We start from the raw sequence: 26,875 nt of genomic DNA, 5'->3' as shown, positions 1-26,875 counted from the left end.
TCACTTTTAAACCAGGAGACTCCACAAGAATACACAACAGGTCAGTGCTGAGTTCTTCAGCTTCAATGGGCCATGGCAAAAGTCATAGGAAATAACTAGCTCTGGTCTCATGGCTTTTGTCATGTCAGTGTACACTGCAGTGTTCAATTATAGCTATGCTTTGTTGCATTTTAACCCTAAACAGCTTCAGAATTGTGTTGATGCTTCACGGACTAGAACAGGTTGAATAGTGTTGCTGTCATTGCGATGATATTTATTGGTTTGAAAAAAAGGAACTGCAAAAACAGAACAGTTTTTTTTCTGTCATTTCTGTATATCTGGATAACAACACTGCACTGTATTTGTGAACTGCAAGACTACTACTGTAAATATACAGAAATGCACTTTATAAAAAGCTGCCAGTTAATGACTGTAATTTTACAGGTTCATCCAGTACAGGTTGTAATCCCTCACCATTAATGTTACCTTAATATTATGTTTGTAAATTGAGCCTAATTTTCTCTTCCTTTTTAAGAGAAGAGACCACATTTAGTAATGGACTATTGTCCTGAATGAAAAATTATATTTTTCTCCATTTAAATACCTGCAGAGAACCCAGCTAGAGCTTAATCAAGGGCGACGGTGATACTCAGTTGCATAGCACGGAAGGGCGGGCAAGTGGCAATCACTTTAATTAGATGAGGACCTGTACAAAAATACGTCCTGGAGAAGCAAGCGCCTGTCTGCGCGCTGGACTTTAGGGGTGGTGGCAGCTGCCTGTGTTCAGTGCGCATTGGCTTGAGGAGGAGAGAAAGGAGGAGAGGGGGTAAATCTGGCTAAGAGGGAGAAGTTTAACAGATTGGGCAGCTGCTGCTGTTTTATTTACTCAGTGCTGACTGAAGACTTAATGCGTTTCCCATACTTTCCTGCATTATTTCATTAATATCATAGGTTAAAGTATGGGGCTGGTCTAGATAAGAAAAGCATCTAAAAGGGACATGGTAAATACACCAATTGTGGTGTGGTGGGTATGCACAAGAGTGAAATGAGTTAAATATTGTCCTTTTTGGGCAACATGCAAGGTAAAGAACTAATGAGAGAATTTAAAGATGTTTTGGACGCCAGTGAGCATAACAATGTGTTTTTCCCATTTATGTTCATGCTTAATTCGTGCACAATAACAGGTAGGTGGTCATTTCCTCAATCACTCGCACAGGAAATGAAGGTGTGGAGCATTGTTTACACATTAGAATATCACCTAATCAAAACAAGAGAAAAACGCAAGCATACACCCACAGGAGAATGGGGATTCAGTTGTGAGATATTAATAAATGTGCAAAGTTACACTGTGCATGTAGATGAACAAATATCTGCAACACATAAAACTAAACCTGGATCTGGCCCAGGAACTTGAAGCAGGAAACTGAACAAGAAAACATAAACTGTGTTTCATAAGAGTGAACGTTTCATAAGAATAAAAGCTTCTGTTAATGGAGCCGGGCTTATTGAGAGTGTTTATTAATGCGGCCTACCAACAATGCAGCCATATGGCGTTGATAAGATATCTGCGTGCAGAGTTAAAGTCTCATTTTAATAAATTCTTAATCAGCTTGTAGGATACTGAAACAATGCAGTTAATGGAAATCTGTGGAGTCAGCAAGGTCCTTTGCAGTTGTGGTCTTTAATAAGATTTGAGAGGCATTACAACAACACAGCAGTCAATGTCAAGTTGAGCTGCTCCCTCTGTCTGTAAGTACGGGGAAAAAAAACAGAGAAGAGGAACGGAGAGGAGGGAGTGCAGACGGAAGGCATGGTCATCTGCTTGAAAAGAGATGGAATGTGATCTCTGGGGGAGAGAAAGAGAGAAAGAGAGAGAGAGTTGGAGGTACTGTATATCACATATCATCTTCGTCTGATCGTTCACGGTTTCTAATTACTGAAGGTGAGGAGGGCCATCATTTTATCGTATTTGTTTTGCATCACTGCAAAAATAGAAAATGAGGGCTTGCAGAGCTGTACCAATTTACTTCATTTCGACCTTGATTAAAAGAAAATTAATTGCCACATCTCTCATTATGTTGTAAGCGGCATTTGATGACTGGAATGGAAAAACAAAAAAAAAAAGAAGAAGAAGAAGCCAGACAGAGCCTCGCTGGGAGTGCAAGCTCGACCCGCTTGTTCAGGAGACAACACACTCCTCTAATGATGAAAATAAACAGGTCTTTTAACACAAGCATCACAAGACAATGTCAAAGATATTAGTTTTAATATCACAGCCGCTCTCTTCATGGTGCTTAACAGCGTAAGAGACCTTGTAACTTTGCCATTTCGTCTAACACATCCTTTGCAAAACACAATTAAATCTTTGAACCAAGTTGCACTGAGCCTTGTTTAGTTCTGGAGACAAGCCACTGAGCACAACTTTGGTGCTGGCTGGCAAAACAACAAGAGATAATGGATCTCAAACGCCCACGTACAGAGACGGACATACAGTACACTCTCAACAATAAAGAGGTTTCGATTGGGTTTTTGAGCGATGTCACATTAAATAAAGAACTGTTTTTTTTAATGGAGATGAGTGAAAGTGAAAATTGGTCAAACCTTTATTTTTTGCCCATTTTTTTAAGGGTTTCGTGGACATGTCTAATCCAATCTTTTTTAAACCATATTTGATTGTGGGCATGTGACATCAATGTAAATGGTCAGATTTGATTTGTACAATAAAGAGTAGCATAAATACAATACATTTGCACATGCATGTAGTTTTAGACAGATTATTTCTCATGGATACATATTTGTTCAATGACGGATTAACAGAAAATTTGCATTTACAAATGTGAGGTGGAATGTGTACATAGTCTATTACAAAACAAGGTTCTTTAAAAACCTAAATGGTTCTTTAATGGCATCACTCAAGCAACATTTTTAGAACCTTAATTACCTTATAGTTGCACTCTATCCATTTCCCAATGTATTCACTATATCCACTATATGTGCAATTTATGTGGCTACTCCTACATTCATTATTTATCTGTGTTTATTAGGGGTGTGCCACTTAATATTTGTACCCATCCAATACTTGCCAGTATCACTGGATCAAATATTGGACAGAAAAATATATGATCTATGCCTACACTATCACATAAATGCTTAACCCCAGAACCCAAGTCTATATGTGTTCAAGACTAAATGCCAGTAATGTAGCATAGTAATATTTGTACACAGTTTGAGTATGAAAGCTATATCAACTAAATAATAAAACACTCATACCCAATACTAAATTTGATCTGTTTTTCCCCCTTCCCTTATCTGTCTAAATCTATAAACCCAACCCAAGACCTCCCCTCTCTTCCTCTGTTTAAGCCACCATATGTCCGAGAGGATCAACTTTAGCAGTTTTCCGAGCGTCTGGTGTACAATTACATGAAATTTCTCACAGACCGGGATCCGTAGAAGGAGGAAAACGGTAAATGCTGTTTAAGAAATGAAATCCTCTTTCAAGCATCTGCACCTGTCCTCGACTGTGAGCCCTCTGAGAGCAGATGCCTGATAGGCGAGTTTTTCCCAGTGTGCACACCTCATCCTGAAATATTTATATGCTTTTGACACTCTCCGATAGGGGGTAAGACAAAGGGTGCTCTGTGCCCCCTGCATTTGCTCTGCTCTACTAATCTCTCATTTGACATCCAACTAAGTATGTCAGCTATTTGTCTCTTTCTTGAATTATTCTTTACATTCAGGCCCTGTTCCAACCTCGAATGGCCAAAGCCTGCAAACTAAGAGTGTCAGAAAGGTATCCAAATGAGATATTATTGAGTTATTATTGAAATCCCAAAACAGTCTACTTCAATATAACTGGACTGATCAAAATAACAGCATGTGTGGTTTATACAATCTAATGACAGCTTAGCTCGCTAGCGTTTTCCTTTCAGTCGAGGTGCATTATGACAGCTTAGTGGATCACACAGTGGCGAGCTATGTTGAGCTATCACGGGCAAAATGGAGATGTCTGAATAATTAATCAAAATAATGTAAAGTAATCTAACAAGCCTGCTCCCTCCCTCACCTGTTTGACATCCCCGGGCCACACAGCACTCTCATCAGCTCCAGAGTACAGAGTAAAGGAATAAAGTCCACAAACGAGCACTCAAACCATCTCCCCAGAGCCAATTTCTCTTTAAGCTTCTCTTACAAAACAACTGCATATGCATTACAAGGCCAAAGCCTGAATAATAACTCTACAGTAGCAGAACTGCATTCTCTGATACAGCTCAGCTAAATGTGGTCAAATAGGACTTCAATTATTGCTAATACTGGGACCCTTCATGGAAAACTAGTGCATATGGAAATGTAGAACAATGCGGAACAAGGGAGTAAAATGGAACAATGTACTCTCTAATCAGAGATCATGTGCTTCCAGACTCCACTGCATAAAAGTGCATACACTCTTGAGAAAATGATGCAAGCATTGTAATGTGGTCAGCAGTGCTAAAGGTTTAAAGGAACAAGGCACTGTGCATATTGTCTGTCTAATATTAACCCTTAGACTGTGCAGCTCTAGCACAGGAGAAAAGCACATTGGAGAAAGTGAAGAAATATGATCTTAATATCAATAGATTTGTGTTTGTATGCAAAGGTTTTACCAAATTTGTACTTGCTTGAAGCAGAAAAAATACCATCTGAAGTGCAAATTTATAGTTAATCATGTAAATCAAATGTAACAATTAAGTAGCTCACTTTGTAATTAAAAATAGAAACAGTACTTCATTAAAGTGGTCTGGGAGAAGGAGGTGGGTTCAGTAAATGAGTAGGCATGTCTGGCTCCGCTTTTGTTTTCTACATTTGATAATATTGGAAATAGTTATGAATTAATTTATATAGAACAGATGGGAATTGAACCATTGTGTTCATGTTTTATGAAGTCATTGTTTTAGACAATACTTTAATTTACTACTATTACTAAAATTCAATAATTGTCTATTTACTCACACATTATATTTTAAAGAAACATAGACCACTGCATCACACAAAAAGCTTCTTACCATTAAATACTTGAGAGTGTTTAAATGTATATACAGTACTTTCTGCTTTTCAATAAAGAGTATTTTTGGCTGCACAAAATGTTTAATGATTTCCAAATGTAATTATTTATTCAGATTTTGACAGAATATCAGGATTCTGTCATTTCAGAAAGCCAAATAATATTTCTAGCAGTCACCTGAAAGCTCAATTTATCCTGTTTGAATTTCTCCTGCCAAATTTGCCAAATCAAAAATTTACACTCTCATTAGTCGAGCCTGATTTCCAGCTGATATGTTGGCACAGATTTACCATTTAATACCATATCAAACTTTAACATGTTAGTTATGCTGTGCACATGCCATATGTCTCCAGGAAGCAATGTTAATAAAACCAAAACAAAATGTGAGTAATGCAATCCAGGGAAAGGTAACATTGAGTGCATGATAAACATCTCTATTTTAGATGGCAGTAAATCCTCTCCACCCCCTCCCTTCCCCCTCTTTTCAGATATCAGCCATTGAAAGTGTTCAGTTTTAGGACACAGGGAGGTCACACCTGTTGTGGAACTTGATAGAAGGCTTATTTATAAACTTTCAGGCCTCTGGACTCTTCCTTCACAGAAAAACGCTGACATACATGGGAGAGCCAGAGGAGGGGCTCAGCTGAAAAGCATGTTTATGAAATGTGCAGCAACTGGAAAATCCATAAAGTTCTGAAATGATGAAATTAACAAGCCGTCTGATCAGGTTTCCCCCAGATCTGGCGGGAAACAGAGGGGCTTTTTGGTACCGTACTAAGGTCAGAGTATTCTTCATGTGTTAAAAATAGCCGGAACAAACATTTATTAGATTGTTTATTAGTTTTTTAATCCATAGGTCAGTATACTATAATGTCACAAACAGAAACAATATCCGAAACACATTGTTGTTTTCTCACATTATCACAAAAATAATTTAAAACTAAGAAAGCCTAAAAAACATCTAAATCGAAGAAAGTATATGACCTAAATATGAATACAACTTATTTGTTATACATTTTACGTTTTTTAAATAAATTAGCTTGGGAGAAAATATTGCTCAATATTGCCCAATTCAGTCTCAAAAGAAACAGTAATAGTTAATCCAACCATTTGGATCCAGTAAGGCAGTAGGGGGTATGTTAATAATGCCTAAATTTAGGATCTGAGTTATGGCCTACAAGCATTTGGGAGCCTCCAGTGACGTTTGAAAAGATCGAGCAATGCTGAGTGGATTGGCCGTATATGGGGTAATGTTATGGCACTGGAGGAGATTTCAGGCTGTGACAGATAGCTTGACAGGTGTTGGAGGTGGAGGGACAGTGTCAGATGAGACTCTCATTTAGAAATGTGAAAGTTGCTGACTTTTTTAATACTCAAGTAACACTTTTGGTGCATATGAGGTCTAAACCGGTTAGAAATGCAGGTATGTCTTTCCTCAATTGCTGTTTTCCTGTCTGAACAATGCACTTCAAATGATACCTTTCCTCACTTTCCACACATAAAGACAATATAAATGTTAAAGTGGCACTGATACCCCTGACTGCGATATTAAGCAGAATTTGATCTGATCAGATCTGATTGCACCTGTGCAGCCCATTTTTAACACTAACGCCTGCTTGGTAGACTTTGCTGGACTCACTGATCTAATTGCCTTACAATATGTTGTCAGAGTCAAAGAAAAAGGGAAGCAATGATGAATGTAAGTTAAAAAAAAAGGGCATTTCAGATAACAGAGACGACAGGGATTTACAGTCACATCTGAGCATTCCGAATGTTTTATGGCTTGGACATGAAATGAATAGATGTGGCACAAATATTGACTGGTCACAGTTTGAGTTTCATGTTAGTTCTCCTGTAATTAAACACAAGAGGAAAGCTGAGAGACCACGGCTCAAATAGAAAGCAGTGTTTTATCCCCCTTCATGCTGTGCCATGCAATGTAATGCTGTTCCTTTAACATTTAGCAGGGTTCAAATCATTCCGCACAAGTCAGGAAGTTCTAAACACTAGATAGCATACAAGTAAGCAGATACTCTGACTTTATTACAGACATCTGGGTATAAAATTAGTCATCTGTGTGAATCCCACACAACATAACAGACCCACCGTACAACAGGACATGATACAAATCGATGGCACAAAACAGATTGCATTGCAAAGATTTCTTTGCTGACAGGCTGCAGGGTAGTTTTGGCTTTAAAAAATGGCGACATCTTTTAAGGTGACCCCCGGAGTGCTTCTTATAAAATTACAAGAGACAGAAATCCATTTGCAACTGTGGTCTAACACTGAGATTACATTGTTACTTTAGAGCTTCGCTGCAAATTAATTTGGGGTTCATTTCATATATTATATAAATGGAGAGTCGTAGGAAAATTAAATCTCGCCATCATACATTCCTATATATTGTTTTTTATTTCTGCAGGGGCTGTTGATAACAGAGTGGTCGCCACTCAATCGCGCCGCAGGGCAAACTTCCAGTAGATTTAACTCCCCTTGTGCCACGCATGCCGGGGCAAAAGCGCAATGACTGCAAAAGGACTTGAGAATGATTTCTCCCAAGATCCTAATGTTTCTCTCCTATCAGCGGCCGATCTCATTGACAGGGATCACTTAGAAAGCTGAAGCGGGGAATGTTATTAGATAATGGTGCACGTACATCTGTACACACTGCATGCAAGGAAAACAGCCTCAAGGTCTTTTTCACCTTGAGCAAAAGTGCTACCTTTTCTTCATGAAACTTAATTACACTTCCATCGACCAGCATCTTCCCTTCACCTTCACATGCGATGCTGATTTTAGTGACATTGGAGAAATTCTGCATGACAGGCTTAACAGCTTCTTTAGGCGCCTGGAAAGTGTTATGAGCAACAACACGGATATCACTGCAGTGGAAGTGTCAATACTGTCCCCTCTATAGTGGACAGATAAGTGGTTTCTCAATACGCTAAGTTCTTTTTTTTTTTTTTTTTAATATGTATAGAAATGTAGAATAAACACAACAGCCACAGTGTTTCCGCAGTGTTTTCACATACTGACTGTTTTCTGGTTGAAAGGAACACGCTGCACAGAGCTAGGGTAGGAATATTAGCTGTAACTTATCCTTAGAATTTGTTTGTTTTGTAATTTTCAAGTCACATGTGATTTACATGTGCTGACCCACATGGCAACGTCTTTAGCTCAGCTTATGAAAATCATTGCTAAGATAAGAAAATAAAATGAAGCTTTGCTACGCCATACAGCAATGCTACTAGACAACAAAAACTAGGAGTGTATTAAAACCTTGTATTGTAAGTGTATGTTGTATGCATAATAAAAATATACAGGAATCTTACTAAATTTCACCTGAAACCATGGATCCAAAATGTCATGCTGTTAAATATGCTTTATGTTCATCAAAGCTTGGAGTAAAATTAATTATTTTGGGCAGACATAATCTCTCTGGTAGACGTTATTAAAAATTAGAAAAAAAATTTTATTGTGTCAAGCTAAGAAGTTTTAAAACTGTAATTTTCCACTGCACATCCTGTGATGTGGCTATTGCACATGTGCATATTGCATTGACAATGCTCAAATTATATATTGTGGAGCCCTTATCCTCTCTACAAATAAGATTGTGCCACATATCTTTCAGTACAAATATAAATGATACTGACTAAAAGTTTAAATGCTGCACTTTCAACAGAATTTCTCTGTTTGAAATGATTAACCAAATTTATATGCTGTTAATACTTCACACGATAACTAAAACTTCTAAAGATGTTTTTTTTCACTATTAACATGGTGGGGACAAAATGATGTAGAAAGAACATGGCACTGGATGTCTTTTAATCACTTAAAAAAATTGGGAGGGGCTGTATAAATGTTCAAACTAATCCAAAGCATTGAAAGCTGTTCATGGGTTTCAAGATAAATTGCCCTAGGCTATATCAGAATGGCTGAGCTAAAGATTGATATCGGCCATATATGAAACTTACAAACACCTCTGTTAAGTTTTGCACTTACTTTAGGGTGAGCCCTTCTCATACACATCAATTCTTCATGCAGCCTCAGTGTCAGTGGAGCAGTAAGGGCAGGTCTGGATGTGGAGGCACTCTGTACTCTGTGAAGGGACCTGGTAACCATGTGTCGACATGTATCTCACTGCTCGCTACATCGCCTGGTCATATCGGGGACAGGAAAGAAGGGGTAGAACAGAGGCTCTCCAGATGTTCTCCATCAGCAGGCCGCGAGGGAGAAGTGCACGGAGCAGCAACACCTGCTACAGCATGATCTCTATGAGAGTCTGGGCCAGGAGCCACTGTAACCTGACCAACTGGCACTACAGCAATCCTGCAAAACACAGAAACCAACTCAAACTGAGCAAAATTCAAGTTTAACTCGAATCAAAACCAATCATTCAGAAGTTTCTCCTGAATAGAATTCATAGGAAACACAAGGAAATGCAATGCTGAATACAGAAGTTCTGTATTACTAGTATCTTGATTACTTAAGGATACTGTACCCTACTTGCACCCTATATAATCAAATAATAGTTTAAATCATTAAATAACCAGAATGACTAAAATATGTTTCAAACAAAGATCTGAGACAAATATATCATTCTGAAGTTGTTTCAGACATCATTATTAAGTCCACTCACCAAAACTCATTAGGCCTACCACTGGAAACATAATACCATGCATATGAAAGCAGATTGCCGTCATCAGATTCTTCCACTACCCTCAATTGAGAACTTGTAAAGGAAGTCTATAGTAAAGATGAATGTGAGACTGTTCTTTCCACATGAAGTTTGAGAGGAAAAGTTATTAGGAAGGGAAAAATATAAAAAGTCATATTTTCCCATTTAAACAAGCTCACTGTTAGAAGAGGAACAGGCTACACTGTGTAGGCTAAAGTAGGATAAATCCTGTAGCAGAGTCAGTCTTTGGGCTGAAAGTAGTTGACTTAAGTCAGCGCAAAAAGCCAACAGGTTACTGTCAGTTTGCAAGTTAAAATCAATATGTAAGGAAAAACGTTGGTTAAAGTCAGCATACATGATGAAATCAGTTTAAATGCCATGGCCAGAAAGTTACATTCAGTCTAAATGCAAAAGTGAATAAATCCCGATGCAACATAAATGACACAACAATTTTATAACTAAAATTTTGTTATACAAATCTAGTCGGAACCAGTGGAACATATGGAACGTACAACATTGAATTAAAGCTTTTTTAAAGCTTTTAGAGTTTTTAAAGTTGTTAGAACAGACCTGTAAAAGCTAAAAAATAATTTTCAAAAGGAGCTACTTTTATCTCCAGCACTAACTCAGCACACCTATACTCTGTTAATAAAGTCAGATGAACAGGCACACACTCACACACTGTCCTGTGGTGCTCTCAGGATGTTAAGTCACTTAGGAACTTTATAAGTTAAATGACAAAGTGCTGTAAGGAAATTGTTTACATCTTCTAAAGGGTCTTGACACAAACACCACCATGGGCTCTTTTGGGCTAGCCAATGCTGAAATCACTCTGTATGCTACTGTCTTCAAGTAACTTCAGAAAGATTGTGTAAGATCAGCACATGAACTCCACCACAATCTCACATTCATGAGCGGCATGGGAAAAACAAAAGTATATACTATTGACACTTTTTAGTAGTTAGCTATTCAGATGATTAAAAATATCACTTAACCTACCTAGCTAGGTCTAACAGTTGCTCTTTGTTTGTTTGTTTTGTTAGTTTGAACGTTATACTTGCTAAATTATTTAAAAAAAAAAGGTTTTACCCAGGGTGTTTGCATTTTTAACAACAAAACCACTTAACATTAAATAAAATCCATGTTGTACATACCAGCTCCAAAGTTGTAAAAACAAACTGGAGTTGAGGTGGACTTGAAGCATAAACATAAACTAAGATTACCCAAAAAAAGACCCTATAACCTGTAGCTACCTAGGTTGATCTGTAGAATACAGTCTATATAACTTGGGTAAGCTGGTAAAAACCTTTTATACTAGTATCGTTAACCTTAGCTGGCTAGGTTAAATAAGTTAGTTAGCTAGTTATTTAGTGTGTAACGTTAAATCAGTCCAAAGGCTAAGTTAAGCTTTTCACTATGCTAAAGTACATCCAGGTAATAAAAAACGTTGGCCTGTATTCCAGTCTGTGTGATTCAGAATATTTTTTACAGGCTAAATTTAATCTATAGGAAAAAAAAAAAACTAGTTAGCTAATCGAACTAAGTCAAACGAAGATGAACTAACTAGCAAGCTACACTAACCTACTTAGGCGCTATAGTCACTAGGTTAGCATTAAGGCTAATTTTCGAATTTTTCACTATTCAACAGAACGCGTGCACGCCAACACCAACGGTCACTTCTCCACCACCCAAAGGCGGCCAAGCGCAGGTCCTGAAACCGCTCATTGCTGTTTTTCCTCCCTTTTCGAGATCAATGGCGGCATAAATTTAGTTTCAATGGCAAGAATAATTTAAAACAGATCTATAAATGATAGTGTCCGTTCCCCAGAGAGCTGGAGCCTCTTACCTTACCTCATACCTTAGCCTGCAGACAGGCATTACTCTGGAGCTCCCGCTGGTCCGGTGCGGTGACTGAAACGGTGTTTGGGGAAAATATGGGCGTTTATAATGTTACTATTAGTTGAATTAAGGGATTAGGGTCAATATTTAAAAATTAGTGTGTTCTAAGCTATAAATTAGTGACTTCTCCCTTCTTCCTTACAGGTTAACGAGTGCAGATCACCCCACAACCCTGCAAAACCCAATGCTGGTGGTGTTTATTTACCTAACTACAGCAGGTAAGTCTGGACATTAGCTAGTTAAGTAACCTAAGATATTTAATCTGTTTTATGTTGGATAAGCTTGTGTTTGCTGCATTTTCCCCGATAAATCTGACTTCTTGTTTGCTGTATCACAGGGCTAAATTAAAACGAAGCAAATATCTTCAATAACGCCCTCCTTGATCTAAATAACTAACTACAAACAACAAACTACAATAATAACTGCGAGTGGCATTTCCCATAGCGTGTGCTTATGAGGACAGGATAATTCAGGTCCACACTAGCTAGCTAATACTGTTTTGCAAAGCATGTAAAAAAAAAAAAACACTCTGGCTGATAAATATTAATTTGAGCCTTCATGATGTATTTGAAATTTCCAGCTAAAATGTCACCACATGGAGCATTAATGTAATATTTCAGGGCCTGAGAGCAATACTCATATTGATTGCATTTATTTGACTCTGGGGATGAGGGATAATTCTTCAGTGTGGGGACACATCTGGTAGCCAAGAAGCGCACAGGCAGGGAAGGAGAAAATGCAAAATAACAATATAAAATAATAATAACAATAATAATAACAGGACTGGGATTTAAATAGATCACCTCGACATTGTTTTAACGACTTAATACACAGGATGTGCGCCTCCCTCCCTTATGCATCTGCTTGTGAGAGGCTTCATATTCTAGCCCAGCATTACTATCAGCTCTCAGCTCGCAGTGAAAAGCGATTGCATCCTCGTTTTAAATGCTACACGTAGCCGGTCAGATTAAGGAGACCTTCATGCTTCACCTTTTCATCATATTGACAGCGCTCTTCAGTTGCAGAGCTCTAGCTAACTACACGTGGAGTGGGGCGGTGGCGTTGAAATACACACACACACACACACACACACACACACACACACACCGGCTCCTTTTTTGCAAGTTTAAGCATAGCCAGGCAAGTTAGAGAGTGTGCGTACGTCCTTAAAAGGATCCCCTCTCTCTTTGTCATTCCTAATATTGACTATCATTAGGGGAAGGGCGTCTGTCTGCCTTAGTGCAAATGAAACGAAATTTGAGTCACACCTTGACCCTGACCCAAAACATCTGACCATACAGCACCTCTTGGTAGGCTGAGATTTCAGAGATTTTTAAACACCAGCCTGCAAAAGCACATCCTTCTTCTATACCGTATATACAGGTACAACACGAGTAAAAGTCCTCTTTAAAGGACTAATTTGATGTACAGTTTAGTATAGCAGTATGATAGTGTGGTTAATCCCTCTGGTAAACTTTGAAACTTCAAACCACTGAAAACATGTCTAAAAAAAATGTATTCCATTTATAATGTAGTCATTTGGTCACAAAGTCTACTTTTAGAAACATAGGTACTACACAAGGAAATGCACTAGGAAATGAATCTAAAAATAACTATTAACAGCAGAAATATTTTAATAACAATAAAAAAAAATCAAATGTGTCATACAAAATATCGACATTTCAGGGATTTCTAACAAAAGCATCCAAACCACATATCCTTCTTCTGTGTACCGTGTAATCGCTTAATAAGCCTATTAATTACTATTTTTTATGTCTTCAAAATGAGTAAAAACATGGCAAAAAAGTGAGTATTCCAATCATAATTTATGTTACTAAATAAAGATTTTGGTCATAAAGAGTCTTACTTTTTTAAAATAAAAAAACAAAATGTGTGTATTCTAGGGATTTTTAAACACAAGCATCTAAAACCGCACTATTCCTTGCATATAACACATACTACATGAATGAACATAATTTTAATGTATAGTATTTAAATACGATTGATCTGGAAGTGTTGACATTGACATTAACATTATTTGAATCAACTTATTAATGAACATGGACTGAGGTTGTGAAACTCTTAAAATCCATTAAAACAAATGGTTAAAAAGTGAGTTTTTCATCTATAAGTTAGTAATGTTATATGCAATTCAGTATGCTAAAAATATTTGTACAAACTGGGAAACAAATGTAGCACATGGGAAGACTTTTTTTTGTGAGGTTTTGAAGGCATTTTTGTAAATTGTACATTTTCATTGTTATAAAAATGCTTCTGTTACATATAAACCAAAAAAGAAGACCTTGATTTAGCAAATAAAGGCATGCATAAATTACCCTGTATGAGATTAGTACTGTTTCATTGCAGCACACATTCTTTTTGGTGCACATTTAGAAAAAAAGGAAAGAAGTGTTATTTCCTTTTATGCATCTCTTTGACTCCTGGGTTATAAAAGCTAGAGTCAGGGTGCCTTGATCCGTTGTCTAAATGTGGGCCTGTCAAAATATTGGGACAACTTGAATAAAACTGTGCAAGTTTCTCTTCTGAAAGCATAAAGGTATTGTAATGCTGCCAGGTCCTATGAATTATGTATAGCTAAAGCGCCCCCTACTGGTGTGTACTGCCTTTTAGACACTTTTGCAAACAGCACTGTTAGAAATAATAAAAGGGCCCAGAACCGCAGTTCTTTATTATATTTTATATGCAGGTCCATGATATACTCATTTTTGTATTATTTTGTAGCATTAAGCAGTGAATACTGTTTTATCATAACTTGGGACTTCACGGAGAAGCTTCTGAGCATAAGTGGCATTAACCCATGTCCTCATTTTATATTTTCAACATTTTTTTTGGTCCATAACTTGCACTGGATTGAGCTCACATTTGAATAAATGTTTTCAATTACTAAAAAAATAAAACTACATAGGTAAAATTAGTTTTATTATTGTTTTCACATAAATTAAGTTTTTTTTCAAAGGTTCCTATTAATTTAACAAAACAAGAGAAGATCCCAGCTCATATTTAAAGGGTCATCATTGCTCTTTTAAAAGGATTTTAACTAAAGACCAGCATGTTTTGTTTGTTTTCATATAAAATTACATGGAATATCTAATCAAATGTATCATATTCATATCATATTTAAATGTACAAAATATTACAAAAATGTTTATTTTAAGTTATGGAAAGTTTAGTGCAGCATGTAATTGATATAATCTACTTGAAATCTAATAAAAGGCAGCATGTCAGAATATAAGCAATATAAGCAGAATAAGCAAATCCAAACTTTAAAGGAACTCTCCATTCTTGCATGCCTAGGATATGTTTGTATTTCCATTTGTAGGGAGGTATAAACATGGGAAATCGTATAACGGAAACAGTAAACAATAGATTCAAGTATGCTAAGTTAAATACTGCACTTTTCCATTTTCACCCCTGTTAAGCACCTGGTTGATGTTTTGACACAAAGCCACCTTTTTATAACCCATATGAACGAGACAAAATGAAACAAATTTTTGCGTTTTTGGCATCTCTCACACACCAGCACATGTGCAAATGCATACCCGGGCAATGTATATGCAAGCCACAGAACACAGTTGTAAGTGAGGGAGAGAGAGCTGGAGGCAGCTGAAGAGATCTCAAAAGGCAGGTTTCAGTGCAGCAGAGAGACAGACGGCGCCATATGTGACACAATCTTTCTTGCAAGGCTCAGATTTTAAGAGGATATAGAGCAGCTGACAAGTTTTTTTTAAAAATGCCACACAGCTGCCAATCAGAGGACCCAAATCCTCTCCACTAATTCCTAATGAAACTTCAAAATTATATATATAATTTTAAGTGCTTATTATATTCAAGTAGAAACAATCATACGCTAATAGACGAATCACTTGCAATCTCCTATCGTGAAATAGGTACGCTTTCAGACAGTTATATATTTATTATCTGCTTTTGTCCGAGTCAGATCTTATTTTACACCAGATCATATAGCCCCACATTAGAAAAAAGTATGGAAAATGTAAATAAAAGACTTTTTGTGTTGTTGCAGAGAATATAAACCCCAAATATTTTTGTTTTATTTGGTGAGCTTAATTTCATATGTTAATATATACAAGGCGTTCCAAAGATGTTACAGTTTAGGGCTAGAAATGTTGCATTCACAAATAGCACCTCAAATTAGACCCTGTGTAGTTTCAACAGTGAGAGAGGGCGAATAAGATGGTCAGTTCCTCTTCTGAGAAGCGCTGGATATGTTTAGGTAGCTGTGCCCATGAAAGGGCAATTCTCTGAAGTAGGAGCGCACTTGACACACTGATTGATTTATTGTACGAGATACCCAAAACACTCCCATGATTAATTAAGAGAAGAGAAAAACCCATTTAGTGGTTTTCTAACAAAAGTTCCTGAACCACATCCGTTCTGGCTTATAAGAACCGTGGTGCTTTTCAGCGAATCAGCCCGCATTTTACCATTTTTTTTCATGCATCATAAACAGGGGGTGTTGCACAGCGGCGGTGAACAAAAACAGTCACGGTTCACTGAAGTCACTGAAGAACCTAGTATTCTTCGGATCCCGCTGCAACTAATGTTCCTGGTTCTGGAACCCACTTTTGTTGGTGGAAACGCAGCAAGCAGTTCAAAATTAGGTTTGCGAAGTTCCACGTCAGTGGAAAAGCACTAAGTAACGCAGCCGCAGGCTTGCCTAAAGATTTAAAATAGGGCTTTTGGTATCAACTCCTTAATTTTTTTTTTAATAAAAATATAAGGCAACAGGCCACACCTGTTTTTATTTAATTTTATGTGGATTTTGGATTATACAAACTGAAGTAAAAACCTACCAAATTATGGCGATCCAACCTGCCTCTGTAAATATATACAATATTCTTTTTCAGTTTTAAGTGCTTTTACAGTGATATCACTGTTACTTAGCGTCCTTGGCCATTCACCCAGCATCTTGTGAACTGGTGCAGGCCTTCTCCACTTCATCAGAGAGAGCCAAGACCACATGATGTAACTCAATCCATTGAGTAGTCACAATAATAATATGGCCCATTACGTTGCTGGAAGCCAATTCAAAACCTATCAATAGTTGAGGGTCTAATTTGTCCTGCTGGGTGCAAGGTGCTCTCTCTGTGCCGGACGTCCGGCTGCAGTGTGCCCCCCACTCGTCAAACCCCAGCCTCAATTGCTTGTTTAACTTGACACATAATTACTGTGAAAATATTTGTGTATTTTGTACGAGTGCCACAGAAACTGTGATGCATTCGTTTGCCAAGGCTTCGCAGCTCCTGCTGCTGATACACCAGCCAGAATCTCTGATTAAAACAATATGGTTTCTTTTGGGCCAGCTTTGCAAGAAATCACTCCCAGAGATCTGTCACACACTGCCAAGTCCACTGCTGAGAGCAGCAACGGCTCAACACGCATAAAACACTAAAGATGTTACCCCCCACCCCACCCCAAATGCTTCCCATTCAATTAACTCCTCTCCCAAACACCCTGCCACCGCTTGACACTGATACTCAATATCCACATACAAGCTACATGGAGGAAACTAGCACTCTAAAAGGACAATAGTAAATGAAGTGAAGGGCAGATTCTACAGTCTGCTAGCCTTTGCTTAGAGTTTGAAGTGATGCATCCAGGTGGCCACAAGAGAGTAACAATACTTTGAGGCGCTTCCATAACTGAAGAACATAGCAATAGACTCTCCTAGTAACTAAGGTTTGGTAATGGACCCTAATATTTTCTGAATCTTTCTGAAATATAAAGCTCAGCAGACAGAGGTGGAAAGGCCATTGAGGCCACAGTTCATTGGCTTGCCTTATTTCTGTTAGGAAAAATAAATGTATGATATACAGACCAGGCAAATTACAAATGTGTGAAACATATTAAGCCCCAATTTGTAAATGTGTGCGGCTAATTAGGAAGATTTTTTTTTTTCTTCTAGTCAGTATTAAAAGGGTACAAATATATTGTTTATCGAGATGACCTTGCTTATTGTTGTGTAATTTTACAAAAAAATCTATATAAACGGAATGCAGTATTATCATTTTTTAACATTAGATGGCAATTTAAACAAACCTCCAACAAAATAAAAAGTAGTGACAAAGTAGCAACATTTCCTGTAATTTTACAATAATAGAAGTTCTCCCAAAATGCTATGTGTGTTTAGATAAAGAGAAATAACTTTGTTAAGCTTTGCTATTTTGTGGTTTGTGTTTGGCTTTTTAAAATAACAGTACTTCTCTTTTCTTAAAAAAACATCAAACTTTCTGGCAGCAGTGGTTCCAGAATATTACACTGTAGAAATTCCCACTTCTGAACGTTAAAATGATTTTTTACAGAGCTCTGTAAATGACTTCATTTCCTCTATTGCTCTCCTCGTGGTTTTAAAGAAACTCTCTCGCTATAATGTAGTGTATTTCTTTGAGCTCACAAAAAAGTTTTTAATAGCAATGGGCATGAACCATTCTGAAACAAAAACATTTCTTACATTCTGAGAAAAAACAATGTCATCCTTTGCTCATTAGCGATGAAACAAACATGTATTAAGTATAAAATCACTTATTAGATGCACTCAGTCTTCACAGCAAAGACTTGGTTAAGTATGATGAAACCTTTGAAACCTACAGAAGTTTCCCTGTGGAGTTGAGCCACATGAATATTAACGTGATGAGGAAGGTATGCCGTATTAATATATTATATATTAATTAATTAAGCATTAACCTCTGTGTGTGTATATACTTATTGTGTCCATAAAGAATGTAAGCTAATGGTATTGGGAAGGTATGTCAAGAGATTTGAGGATTGTCATGTTTCGCTTCAGTGGCAGTGATTATGGTGGCATGCCTTATATTTAAGTTCTACATTCATGATAGGACTACTGCGCTGAGGCATTAGTCCAAAGATTACTCTGCACAGACTGTAAACTCTGGACAACATTTAATCATAAAGCAGCACAGCAGATATGGACATGAAAAGTGATATCATAATATATTTATTCACAGACACATTATATGTGCAAATGTATGTAGAGACCCATTTTAAGGAATGCATTCAGCTACTTTAAATTGGATCCATTGCTGAGACAGATGTGCACAAAGCATATCTAGTTGTCTATTCACTGTTAAGAAATATTGCCAGTAAAAAAAAAAAAAAAAAATCATGGTATTTTTACAATAGCGATATGCTTGGTGATATTACAAAAACACTGAATTACAGTTAAAAGAGAGGGTGAGCGAGAGATTATTTAGAAACAAGAATGCTAATGTTTTAATAGTTCAGAAATCAATATTTCAGCTTTCATGCCCCTTGGCATGCTCTCCACAAGTCTTTCACACTGCTTTAGAGTGAACCTATTCCACTCCTGGCACAAAGATTTAAGCAGTTCAGCTTTGTTTGATGGCTTGTGTCCAACTTACATTATATACCGCAGGATGATGTCAAGAGACCTTAAAAATGGCAAATGCCAGCTGAGGTGGAGTGCATGGAAAGAAGAGTTCAAAACAATATTTTAGAGGCAGGACCCAAACTAAAAAAAGCATCTTCAATGCGAAGCAAAGAAGAGCCAGGCTGAAGTTTGCAAAAGATCATAAGAATTGGGCTATAGAGGACTGGAGTAAGATCATTTTTTTTCTGATGAGTCCAATTTTCAAATATATATGTATATAAAATTTGATATATATATATATATATATATATATATATATATATATATATATATATATATATATATATATAAAATATAAGATACCACTGCAAAGTTTTCTAAAAATCAGCTTATCTACATGTATGACTTCCATTCCAGTGTCAGTTGAATTTCCAACTCATTCTAATTTTAACTAAATAATTGATGAGGGATTGATCACGTGAACCTAATTTTATTTAACAAGGAAAATTTAAAACAAATTGCTAGGAATAGCTCCAAAGTAATTGGAATAAAAAAAACTATTAACCATGTCAAAGAAGTTGAAAAAAAGTATTGAGTGAGGAAAAAAGGGCTCAATTCTGTGTCATGTTGTTTCCATCCTTAACATTTCTAAGAGAGCAGTTAATTTTTATCAAAGCCAAGCAGTAGAAATTGAGGACAACAAAGCTACAAACCTATTCGATTATCAGTCAGCAACCACTGGATGACCTCAAGTGACCTACAAAAGAAATGGCAAATGGCAGCTGGGGTGAAGTGCACAGCAAGAACAGTTCGTAACAGGGTCCTATAGGCAGGGCTCAAGAAATGTAAAGCTAGAAAAAAAGCCTTTCATCAGTGAGAAGCAAAGGAGAGCCAGGCTAAAGTTTTGGCAAAAGACCATAAGGATTGGACCATAGAGGACTAGAGTAAGCTCATTTTCAGCTTTGCCCAACACCTGGTCATTTAATGGTTGACTGTAGACAGAGACCTGGAGAGGCGTACAAGTCACAGTGTCTTTTACCCACTATGAAATTTGGTAAAAGGATCGGTAATGATCTGGAGATGCTTCAGAAACTGGGCTGGAGCTGGAACTGGGCAGGGTCGTGCGTGTGTGCACGTGTGGTCTGGTGAGTTGGCTGGTGAGTTGGTTTTGGTGGTTGGAAGATGAAATCTGCATCTCCATACAGATCCTTAGCAAAAAAAAATAATAAAGACTGTTGGTAGACTCCTGCCTCATTTCACTATGTCTAGTCTAGATCTCTGCCAGATTCTTGAATCTTTTCTTTTTCCGCTAGACTTTCCATTAATATGCTTGGACACAGCACTCTGTGAACAGCAAGCTTCCTTAGCTATGAACTTTTGGGGCTTACCCATCCTATGGAGTTCATCGATGGTCTTCTGGCCAGTTGTCATGTCTGCAGTCTTCCCCATATTAAACCGATCTGAGACAGTTGAGCCAAACTGAAGCAATTTAATGACACCTGGGGAAACCTGTGCAGGTGCTTTGATTTTAGTAGATGATTAGTGTGTCACACTCAGTTTAAAACAATCATGCCCTGCAAAATTTGGGCTGATTTCTCCAAAGTATTCAAATTTTTTGAATTCCAGTTTTCGTGGGTTTTATGAGCTGGAAGCCCAAATGATGTAAAAATAAACAAATAAATACTTGAAATCATTGTAGTTGTGGGCCCTGAAGCTATAATATAGGAAGTCTAACTTTTTGAATGTAATAATGAAAATTAATCAAACCTGTCATGTCCATATGTCTCGAAAGCATCTCCAGGGACCACTTGTGAGCAGATTTTGTGACTAAGGAATGATGCGTCAATTTACTGTCAGTGTCTTACTCTATTTGTCAGAGACAACGTCCTGTGATTTCCTGTTGTTGTATATTTACAGCTTGTTAGAAGCATTTAGACTCCAACAAAGACTCCAACTAAGACTCCAAATAAGACTTCAAATTGTGAACAATAGCAAATTGTGAAAAAGAGAGTGCTATCACAATATTATTTTTTACAATACTGTCAATTTTCACATTACTGAAACTTCTATTAATAGTTTACGTGTAAAGTTTGGTGGCAGACAGTTTTTTTTATTTTCTGTTGTTTTTAAACCTCAACTGCTAGATAGTATGTTTTATGCTATAACCCTATCCGGATGGATAGTTTTTCTGAGGGATGTCTGTGAAAAAATATTTTACTCTTCTACTCAGTGATAAAACTCTTGCATCTGGACTGCAATTGAAAAAACACGAGGACCAGTGAGTTTTTTTGCTTTCTCGGTCACATGACATAATGTCAAGCCCCTCCATTTCCACTCGTTGCTTTGTTTACGTGGATCTCCATGGAGACGGCCGCCCAAAAGGTAATTACGGCGTGGCAGTGGACAAATAGCTATTTAAATGCGAAGAAGACATCTGAGGAAAAACACGTACATGGTCGTTCGGGACGGAAATAAAATACAAGAGGACCCCCCATAAAAGAGAAAATTACCCCAGGACCCCCTCAGAAACGAATTCCGTCTGGATAGGGCTTATGCCAGTTTGCCTTAATATCATCGCATTGCTTTGAGTAGTGCAATTTATTGAATCAAAATTCCTGTATCACATTTTTCCACTGCTGTTTTTCCATAATCAACAATGCATATAAAGTGACTTGTAGGTTTACTGGTGGCTAGAAAGTAAAATGACTATTTCTTCCAACCACTGATTCTCTTTACCACTATTAATAAACCAGTTAATTCATTTCTCTCTAATAATTAATTTCAAATCAGTCTGCTTTGTTGACTTTGCTTACATTTAAATAGTTAAAATATGTAGGAATTAAACTAATACATCTGAGGGGTTTCCCTGTAATGTCATGAGCAGGTCCACAGGCACACAACTCAATGACTGAAAACCACTAATAATGAGTCTTCACAGTCTTTATGTCTGTCATTGAGCTGTCAGGATTGACGGATAACCTACAAGAATTACATTTTAATCAAACCTGTTTAACTACGTAAAATTTCACAATTAATCTGACCTATGATAAGGTTGTGCCCTGTGCTCTTTGACTGCACATGAAGGGTAAGAATAAAAAACTCTGCCCCTACAACTTTAGAGGCCACACGCAGTGTCTTGTTAAAGCTATAAAATTGATTGTGAACAACTGTGAACTACTGTGAGAGCTTCTGTCAATAAAACAAGTTATACTGTAATGCTCACACACAAGCACAATAATAATAGTAATGAAATTAAAATCCAATTATATAGATATGACCTCCTTCCTATAAATTCTGGGATATTATTTTACTCATTAAGCTGTCAAGGTGCAGTTTATTAGATAGCAACAACAGAACTGTGCAGAGGGGCCAGGGCATATGCACAGGAGTTAAAATCAGTAGGGTTTTTGTAGTTTCAGTGATTTACTTGTAAACATATAATTTGCATTATTAAAGTCTTTTGAATGATGGGTAACATATGCAATGTAGATCCAAAGCAAACTTTATTGACAGCTCTTAAAATAAATCTCCATACAATTAGCATTAGCATAATTAACCATGAGCATGATTGCTAGTATGACTACTGATTTAATCACTGAATCGCTGTGATTACAGAACATAGGGCTGTGCGCATTAAGCAAGCATATATACAGTATATGTGAGTTGTGTGTGTTATCTCTGTGTGTTCATGTTGAGGAATGCACCCTTCCTTATCCATCAGCTTTTGTCCCAGCCCTCAGGATAGAGTGTCACGCTGGAAATCCTCAGACAAATAAAACAAAGTGGGGCCACATTGATGCTCTGTCTTGTTTTATATGATGGCTTGAAATAAATGAACTTTAAATGGAACCTTGGCAAGAACGTGGGCTATTGATCTATCCGGAGGGAAGCTGAAGTTTAAGGGCACAGCTTTACCCGAGCTGTGCTGTAACTGGAGTAATGAAATTGATTGGACCCAGGGAGGGTGACAAGCCAGTAGAGTCAAGCCCTTGATGTAAGGAAACAAGAGTGGCATCTAATTGGGGTGTAATATAGGTCTTTAGAGGACATTAAGCACTCGAGAGGAGGCAACCAACAGACTCCTCATCCAGCACAACGATGTTGACCTCAGGACTTCATCTCTTACTCCTTTTTTAATAATCTGATTCATTTACAAACTTGGGTAAAAACAAAACTGCTCTTTCCTTGTTTTAGCCGTTTACGTAAATATGTACAGTTTTGTAAATGCAGTCAGTCAGCTGAGACATGTTTAGTGTCCAAAATATGTTTCTTGCGTACTAAAAGATGCGGCACAAATCCATTAGTTTTCTCATTTTTTAAAAAAGAAAACTGATGTCAGACTTGTGTATGACTGAAGTACTTGTCTTGTACTACTGAAATAGGACGCATAGACAGTCACATGCAAAAGTATACTTATGCACATCACACAGATTTTTTTTTATTGATTTTTTTTATCACTTAAAATCTCAATAAAATACATTTAGGTTGTGGTTGTGCGGTGACAAAATGTTAAAGTTCAAGGGGTATAAAAACATTTGCAAGCCACTGTAACTGCATGGTCTGGTCTATGTCGAAGTCATTCCTCATGCTCTTTTACCTTGCTGAATTTATATAAAAATTAAATACATATACTTCTGTATATGCCTCATTTTGTCTGTTTTGTCTTGGAAATTCTGTAAAACTGTAATTCTGTGCCAAAATGTGCAGAATTATATTAAAATATTTTCAGTTAGATAATCAGCCGTAGCTTTTTTTATAAGTATAAATTGTAATGTTTATTTAGCTTTGTTTTAGTACTGCATGAAAAGATGAAAGAAACCGACCTTCATAATAATATTATGGCTATTATAAATAAATAAAGAAATGCCTTCATAATATCACAATAACACCTAATGGACACAAAAAACCTTGCTCGCCACATTGTCCATCCTCTTTAAGAACCTTTAGTATAGTATTATCCTTTGGCATGATATGTCAGTAAGGCATCCGTCACCTATGTAGAATGGCCCCATCTACACTGGGAGAAAAAAGTTACGGTGCATTACAAGCACTTAGTGCAGCGATATCAAGGTTCACCTCCGATTTCCAATCTCAGGCCAGGGTGGGGGTTTGGGGGGGCATCATTAAAAAGCCATTACAAGCCCATATTTCATATTCCATTCTCTCCCATGTTTCAAGGTGTTAAAAGCTCAATGTATATTTCCACTATATTTAAGCAGCAGGACAGCGGAACGGCACAGACACCTCGCTGGCAGCCGTTGACCTTGGCCTATCCAGCCTTCATTAGCTTTCAGACACTTATCACTCATAACTGGGTTTGTCCTCTCCACCATGCTGCCTCCTTCACTTCACTTAGGCTGGCAAATAATGGCTGGAATCCATTTATCTGCCATTTCCAACAAGTGCGTGGCATTAACAAATTATCTGCTTTTCTCTAAGTGTGGCCAAGGTACCCTGGGAAGAATTCCTTCACTCTAGATGCCGGGGTCAGCCTTTTAGAACTGCCTTTCTTCATTAGAGCCATTTTCTCCCTAACCTCTTTAAATATTCATTCCAGTTTTCGCATGCTAAATTCAGTTTGAGAGCTAACGGGCCTTACACATTTTTCTGCAAACACATACTTATTTGAATAAGCCGTCCTGTGCAGTTTCTACTTCTGATCTATTGTGTGTATATGCTCCATTTCCTGAGCATAATATTCAATTGGTATGAAAGTTATAAAACACACTTTAAACTGATTGTATCTTCTTTCTTCTGCCAGTCAAAGTTCAGGTCTCCTGTGTAAGAAGTGATACAGCTTGTGCAAGATAATTTAAGCAAAGTATTATCCCTGCTCACAGCACAGAGTACAGTTTTTTTTTTCATCTCTGGGGTGAAGAAGCAGTCAAAACAATGAATGTGTCGTATCCTATTTGTTTAGAGTCCCCGTCCCCAAGACTCAGTCCTTGCTTAAAAACAAGTCTCTCCCGGCTTTTGCCGCAAAGCCCCCACTTTTATCTAATTCCAACCAGCCAAAGTGTAAATATTCCATTGCATTACATGTAGCCGATTTCTGTTCCAAATGGTCATGATTATTTTATTTTGTAACATTAATGTAAGTACATTTGGAGAGGGGAGGTGCTGGTTGGGCATTTGCAATTCATATTCCCCTGCATGATTACATTAAAAGTGTGTTCTGTCATATTTGATTAATGTATCTTGTTTTCCTTAAAACAGATTAAAATATGAAAACTGACAGAACTGAGGCCATTACAAAGAATTATAAATTTTTAATAATCTACTCAAGAAAGGAAATATGAAGTGCTGTGCACAAAGGAGCTGCTCTGAAATTCAGTAATCAGGATTTTGCTACATTTGCAATCAGTTTGGTTGCAGATGGGGACTAGGCGGCTGTGTTTAAAGGCTCTCTGCTGGAATACAGACACGGTTCCCTCACAGAGTGCATTCGTATGTTGGGACAAGAATGAGAAACGTTATTGTCAGCATAATATCACTAAAATTGATCATATTTAGTCACTATTTAAAATAAATGAAGTATAAAATAAGAACAGTGAATGATTATTTTAATTAACAACACAGGCACTGCATTTCTATGCTGCTTCTTTGGTATGAGTTGCTTAGTTGTCTCTATGTTTAAGATCTCTTCTCTGGAACTTGCATTTCGTAGACTGTACCACTGTTTGCAATATCACTGGGAGTGTTTTTAATGCTCAATGTGTTGTCTGTTAATGGTTAAAATCCCGTCCTAAACAAAGAGCCAATCAGTTGGCTTTTTCTGGCTTCATTAGAGGAGGAGGATTGACAAAAGGGGTGAACCCAAGTGGTAGTAGCCAGAACAAGCTGAAAAATCTTTATTTTACATTTTATCAGTAAAATACACTTTTGAAACTGTAATTTGGATTTCAGTTTCTAATATTTTTATCTTTTCATATTCATAGCGATAAGAGCCTGGTCTTGTGCGACTAGAAAAAACTGTTCGGCCACTTTACAAAAATTGCCTAAAAGTGAACAGACATTGCTATAAGGACTTTGACTGGACATTAACAGGACTTAAGGGGGGAAAACATGATAACAGAATAAAAGATTATCCAAGTTGCATGTTGGTTAGTGGTTCTGAGTTGGAGTGTGCTGTATCGTATCGTATGCAATAATATCGCCAACGTTTTTGAATATCGTGACCAATATTATACCCTGAAATATCGTGTCAAATCACCCACCCCTAATTATCACATCGGGGTACTTTTTTTTTTGCTGTTTTTAGCAAAAGAAAAATGCTTTTCTCATTTTCCTTGATATATCTACTAGTTATATATGGAGATATTATGAGTGCATTATTAATATTATGACATTCTGGATAAATGACTTGATTCTTTTTTTTATATATCTCAGTTAGGGGTGTGCCATTTCATATGAAATAATAAAATTAAATCTTAATTTCGTTGCAGTAGTGTATTCTTGTTATTTAACTTATTATTTAATAAGTTTTGTCATAACCCCAAAAGTATTGTTATCGCGAAAATACCATAAAAAAAATTGTGATATTATTTTAGGGCCATATCACCCACCCCCAGTTCTGATTATTGGCTTTGGTTGATTTTTATTCCATTATATACTGTCTCTCTCTCTCTCTCTCTCTTGTGAACATTTCTTGATGGATAGGCCATTGAAAGATACTTTTGCTACAGTAATTAAAAAAAAAAGTGTAATATACAGTGAAGGAAATAATTTTTTGATCCCTTGCTAATTTTATAAGTTTGCCCACTGACAAAGACATATACAGTCTATCATTTTAAAAGTAGGTTAACTGTAACAGTGAGAGATAGAATATCAAAAATAAAATCCAAAGTATTACATTGTAAAAAAAATATCTAAATTTATTTGCATTTTG

At 37.0% G+C, this 26,875-nt stretch overlaps 2 long non-coding RNA genes across 2 annotated transcripts in view; one reads left to right on the top strand and one right to left on the bottom strand.

Annotated features, from left to right (window-relative positions):
* Positions 1-1,640: 1,640 nt before the first annotated feature.
* Positions 1,641-11,269, bottom strand: LOC125780550 (uncharacterized). Its single transcript, XR_007423777.1, has 3 exons — positions 10,856-11,269; positions 9,026-9,352; positions 1,641-1,825 (listed from the first exon to the last, which is right to left on the bottom strand). It is a non-coding gene; the product is annotated as an uncharacterized LOC125780550 (long non-coding RNA).
* A 123-nt stretch (positions 11,270-11,392) lies between these two features.
* LOC111194061 (uncharacterized) overlaps positions 11,393-26,875 on the top strand; it is a 40,935-nt gene continuing 25,452 nt past the window's right edge. The window contains exons 1-2 of the long non-coding RNA XR_002650865.2: positions 11,393-11,598; positions 11,745-11,818. This is a non-coding gene — a long non-coding RNA (uncharacterized LOC111194061). The remainder of the gene's footprint in view (positions 11,599-11,744; positions 11,819-26,875) is intronic.

This window comes from Astyanax mexicanus, chromosome 13 (genome assembly GCF_023375975.1).
Source record: "Astyanax mexicanus isolate ESR-SI-001 chromosome 13, AstMex3_surface, whole genome shotgun sequence".
Taxonomy (NCBI): Eukaryota; Metazoa; Chordata; class Actinopteri; order Characiformes; family Acestrorhamphidae; genus Astyanax; species Astyanax mexicanus.
This window is presented reverse-complemented; position numbering and strand designations above follow the sequence as displayed.